This window comes from Pseudopipra pipra, chromosome 4 (genome assembly GCF_036250125.1).
Source record: "Pseudopipra pipra isolate bDixPip1 chromosome 4, bDixPip1.hap1, whole genome shotgun sequence".
In the NCBI taxonomy this organism is placed as follows: Eukaryota; Metazoa; Chordata; class Aves; order Passeriformes; family Pipridae; genus Pseudopipra; species Pseudopipra pipra.
In genome coordinates this window covers 38,686,854-38,692,853 of record NC_087552.1, presented here as the reverse complement: position 1 = coordinate 38,692,853, position 6,000 = coordinate 38,686,854, and positions in this window count along the sequence as shown.

The window sequence follows — 6,000 nt, the reverse complement described above, 5'->3', positions numbered from 1 at the left end:
GTCAGTGCCATGTGAATGTTGAATTATCTCACCGGATAAGCTTCATTCAGCTCTTGTTATTGTTCTAACTGCCAACCTACAAGCTGCCCACCAGAAAACAGCCCCAAACCGTTACCATGTTCCAGCCAAGGCAGTGGGTAGGCACAGTACATCCTAACAGGAATGCAGTTAGAAAACACTGCTTCTAGGCTCCAGCATTTGCACTTGCTTTGAGTGCAATCCTCAGTCAGGATTCTTTCTTGAAAGCTCACATGCAAGGACACAACCGTTTTATAATATTTGTGGCCAAATATCTATCTCCCTCAAAAAAACGCCCTCAGAACCAGGAAAATATGCATCAGGCATGTCCTTCTTTGCCTTCTGATCAAAAGCTTTTATTCCAGCTCAGCCAAGCACCAATAAATGAACACTGATCATATCAGGAGAAAGAAACCAGCTGTTGACACCAATAGGAACAGTCCTGCTGTATCATTTCATTTAATGACCCTCTACTTTTGCACTCAATATTTACCTCCCTGAAGCTGAGTCTCACCCACCGGTAATACATCTTACTTTCTTCCTCTAGCAGGCTCAATATACGTGATAACGTTCAATAGTCAAAGCAAAGTTTTCTCCAATTTGTCTGCAGCTGGCATTGCTGTATAACATAAAATGAAATAAATCATACCATAGTCCCAAAATTAAGATCCCAGCAGTGAATACTTAGGTTTCTCAAGGGTACCTAGCCTGACACTGGGGACAGGGAAACAGGGCACCAGCACTGAAACTCTGCTCTGTCTTTACAGCAGTCCATCCCAGAGGTGATTTCAAGAATGCTGGCTCTGGTTTAGTTTGACTTTGAGCCTCTATTTCAGGGTGAAATAGGTCACCAGGAGCACTTGGGAGCCACAGTGTTGTCTCTGCACTGATCATAGTAGGTACCTGCAGTGCCACTGGCAGAATGGGGCAAGCAGTGAGAGTGAGCTGAGCTGCCATCCCCTTCTGCCTGAGAAAAGAGAGGAAGAGGAGGAGATGCTCCAAATGCTAGGTTTGGGTGTTGCTTTTTCTTCCCTTCACTAAACTGAGACAGATTTAGACATACGGTGTTCTGAAAAAAATAATCAAAAAAAGAAAAGAATGACCATAGTTTCTGTATAAAAATGTTGAAATTAAATATTCTGGCTTTTCAAATTTTTCCTTCATGTTCTTGACTAAAAATATTGCTGGGAATTTAGCCTAAAGTCACAGATATTTTCAGTCAATCCAAATCTGCATGTCAAGGAGAGGACTAACACACGTCAGTACAAGACTGCTGACCATTTTTCCCAACAGAACACTGGAGCTCTCATATGTCACTGAGAGCTTACAGTATAACAAATTTCTTTTTGTTTTAAGCAATTTCCTTTAGTGCTCAGTGAATTACCCTGTCTCATATCCAACAACTTGTTTTCATATTGCTACAAGCATTTTTGCTTGTGTATCCTCAGTTTTTATTAAGCTCTCTTGGCTGAGGAAAGATCAATATTTAATTGAAGATGGGGGAGGGAATGCAGGAAGAAAGGTTTCTCTTTTCTGTCTTGTATCTAAAAAAATAAAATTAAAATATCTAATTTCATGAATGACAGACCAATTCAGCTGACTGCTGAGCTGACTCAGATTCTGCTGAGTACCAGTTGCAGTCACAAAAATCTCAGGCCTCTTATGCTTTGAAGTTAACAGAGTTGGCACAGGCAGTACTATAAAAAGAAGCAAACAACCAGAAAGAAATGTAAAGGCCATGAACACTGTTTAATGACGTGACTTTGGAGATGCCTATGTGAGCAAAGTAATTAAATCCCAGGCAGTAGGAAGAACAGGAAGAAAACTGAGAAGCGTAATTAATTAAAAATATTATGATGTTTCTCTCTGCAAATTCTGTAATTTTCACAACACAGCAGAAGCTAGAATTAGTGTCTTGTACCTTCAGGATGCTGATCTCTGCAGGATATTGACACCTCCCCAATAAAGTATGTATAATAGATGAATAAAAGAAACAATTGTTTCGGCTTCAGCATGATGGTGTGATGGTGAACTTTGATGGCATCCTAGTAAAACACATAACATTTATTGCCATGATAAACTGCTCTTGAGGGAGTGATTTCCCTGCCCTCCCAGCTGGAGCTGTCGTACTGCAATGACAGAGTGGGTAAGGAAAGGACGGAACAATAGAGAAGTCAAGGAGCTGGAGTCTGACCTTAACAGAGTGGGTGGTATTTGCTGCAGTCCAGAAAAGCAAATAACTCACTCAAAGGTGATAGATTTTACTGGGGAGTGGAAATAACAAAGCTGAGAAATAAAGTGGAGCAAACATGGTATGAAAGCATATTAAAGTAACTGAAGGAGGGGATTTACTTGTCAATGGATTCAGCTATTAAGGAGAGAGAGAGAGAGAGAGAAAGAAAAAGCAAAATGGGGGTGAGAAAAGAGAGGAAAGAGGCACAGAAAAAGAAAAAAAAAGAAAGAAGAATAAAAAAGGGGGGGAAATGAAAAAAATAAAAAAGCAAGGCCCACAACTGCAAGGTGTTCTTGATTAAATGCATCACTCAGTGACATGTCCAGAAACACACCAACCCTCTTCATGGAACACTTTGCCTGACAGCAAGGGTGTAATTGAGTAGTTGGTACTGGAGAATTTATTTCTGTTTTCCCTTTTTTAGACTAGGTATTGCAGGGACCAATATCCTTCCAAGGAGCAACATCCTTCTTGGTCAGTCAAGAATATGCAGGAGAAAATCTCAGCTTTCCAAAGGGAACTTTTTTGGTTTTGTTTTGAGCATGCACATGTGGTAAAACAACCATCTGTGTGTTGTAACCATTCTTGTCCATTGCCCTCTTTTCCTGAGAATGAAAAATGCTGCAGTTCTACTCACTGATCTAAAAAAATCAGGAGTTGCTGTGGTACAATGACTTTAACCCAGTTGCATTTGCTGTGTACAGACAAAACATGACATGGGTTGCAATATGTACATTGGGGACCTGAAATGGGTCAGTTTTACAAAGCTGAAATAAGTCAGTGACATGACTGACCAAAGAGTGGTATTGTTCAAGGATATTTTATTTGCTTAGCAAAACATCACAGATCAACAGGGAAAAGTAATCTGACTGAATAAGCTGCAATAAGCTATAGATATGCACATAGAATGGAAGAAAAGAAAAAAAGCATTAGGGTAGTCAAGTTACACATTTATATGTCTCATAGCTGATTTAAAAAGGAAGGTAAAGAAACAGATGAAGTATCCATTGTCTATTCTGCAAAGTCCTTTTCCCAAAATGCATGCAATAAAAGAATCTTTTGCTCAGTCTGAGGTACTTTTATGGCTCCTGTTCATATTGCATTACAGTGCTTCAAAACAGAAAGGTATTTAGTTTTACAATGTACTTTTGAGAAGCAGATGTCTCTTTCGCCTCCATGTTACAGAGGGGAAAACGATACAGAAATATTCCAAGTCAATGTCAGATGTGATATATACAGTGATAGAGCAAGACGAATCTGGAAATTTCTGGGCATCACTGTGATTTGTTGGTCACTCTTTCTCCAAGAATGATGGCAACTGTCTCTGAATTCTTAGGATAAAGAGAATAGCATTGTTGTTGTTATTATTATTACCATTACTATACAAAGCTGTTGCTGGAGACTACAAATACCCCAATGACTTTGGACTAGCAGACAGGAAAGAGCTGATGCATAAGACATTGGTAAGTCACAACAACTTACAAGACAACATATATTCAATTCCTAGAGGATAAGGACCAGGAAGCAGCTGCTGGTCCCTGCAGAGGCTGTGTAGGTTCTTGTGCCTTGTGGCATGAGTCAAACCTAAAGAGGGACTTGACTGGAGAGCACCAGAAGTAGTGTTGCGCACTGTGACTTGCAAATTGTCATTATCTTCAGACTGTTCTTTACTTGGGATGATGAAAACTTGGTGTTGTGCTGATGGTCACTGAAGGGGTCATTATATTAGATGTTTTTAAGCAAATTGAGGAGTTTTACCTTCTTTCTGTTCTCGATAGAATGGTAGGACAGGGTAATTGTTTGAACCAAGCTCTTCTAATCTTTTCATCTATACTGGAAACTAAATCTGCACCCAGTCTGAGCTGCACCATGTAGCTGTGACTGCTTAGGTAAGTCATATAATACTTCTCCAGCAAGAAAGCACTTCCCTTTGGAAGAGAGACATAAATCTCCCTGGAGAGCAAATATCAAACCTCTGGGCTGCTGGATCGACTGAATGCTTGCTGAAAACAGACATTAAGTAAAGAGCCTGCATTTAGAAATGGCACGGATGGCTGAGGCATTTTCTTCCTCCTCTCCCCTCCTGCTCAGCTTGCTCCAGGTATCGTTCAGTCATAGACATCCTGGCTGTCTCAGGGAACTTGTCCCCTCTGATCCGGGCACACAAAGTTGTTCTGGGCTGCTGGTCCCTCAGTAGGACCCCCTGGAGCACAGGGTCCCACAGGTAAGGTTTCAGAAAGACACAGCCCCTCTTTCCCAGGCAGCGAATAACCCGACTTGCAGGGGAAGGTTTGGCATGGCGGGGTAGATTTTCCTTCCTGATGACACTGGGAAGGGAGACACGGGAGCTGTACGCGTTTCTCTGTCAGAACCACTACACTGCAGCCAGTTTATTTTTAGTATTATTTGTATGCATATGTTCAATATGTCCTTGCAAGTGCCACAGTGAGACTCTGAGAGAAGGTACGTATAAACCAAAATACATAAAATAAGTAATTCTTCATAATTCAATATGACATCCTTCCTTTAATTTAAACCTAATCAGGGAATAAGAAACTAAAAACAGCTGTAAGCATTCACATTACGTCTCTCGGGGGAAATGTACATAAAGTTAGGATTTGTTTTCACCCAATGGTTTCACACAGTCACTCTTTTTGTTTAAGCTGCTTCTTTATTACATTTTCCATAACAGAATTTACAATCTCCACAAAATAAAAAGCAATTCTACTGCATTTTCCGTGCCCTACCTTTTCCCACTTAAAACATGAAAAGCTTAAACACATAAGTGTTTCTAGTAATCTGGCTATCTCAGTCATAAATTCAACAGTCAGGAAAGATTTTTTTTTTATCGGTAAGATGTGCCTGGAAACTGTGCATGGCCCAGTATGATATGCATGTTTCATTTTTTTTTACAATTCATACGGTAAATAAGCTTTTAGTAAACCACATCCAAAAGCATTTTAAAGCTCTCTTCTCCCACACATATGTATCCTGGCCAGCAGCACAGAACTAAAATGCATGGTGAGCTCAGAAGCGAACACTTCCAACAATTAAAATGTTCCACCGAGCACTCCAGTATGTCAGAGAACACAAGGGAATGCGAACCCTCACAGCACAAAAGGACACGGCCCCCGGACCAGACTGTGGCCATTCAACAATGCCTCAGCTGTGAAAGGGAGCAGGCAGGGACCCAATGGCAGCGTGAGACAAGCAGAAGCCTGTATCCTCTGCATCCAGCAGGAAGCGAATAATCCGATTACAGCCCTCAGTCTCTCTGAAAGTTGGTCACTAATGGAACTTTTAAGAAAAATGCTCTGCTGCTGAAGCTTGCTCAAATAAAGTGCACAGTATTTGGGAACAGCGATGCCTTATGGGTCCAAAGTTAATGCTAGCAACGGCCTCTTAATCCGTACTTAATAATATTCTGGCAGAGTGAAAGGCAAAGTTTAATGATCAAGGCTGGTAATTAGAGCTATTGGTAACAATTAGTTTTTCTGCAAATCTGCTTTCCGTGGTGGGAAGTGCAACTATTAAATTTCCAGACATTTTTAACTACATTTTAAAAAATGTGACATTACCCTCTGTAAATACTGCATGAGACCATTAATTGAAGTTAAATTCAGGAGTAGTGGCAAGGTCTTGCAGAAAAAGGCAATAGAAGCAGTTGTGATGTTTGGCTACAATCACAGCCACGAGTGTTTTCTTCTTCATGTACAGGAGGAACTTAAGGAAAAAACACTGTAAATTTT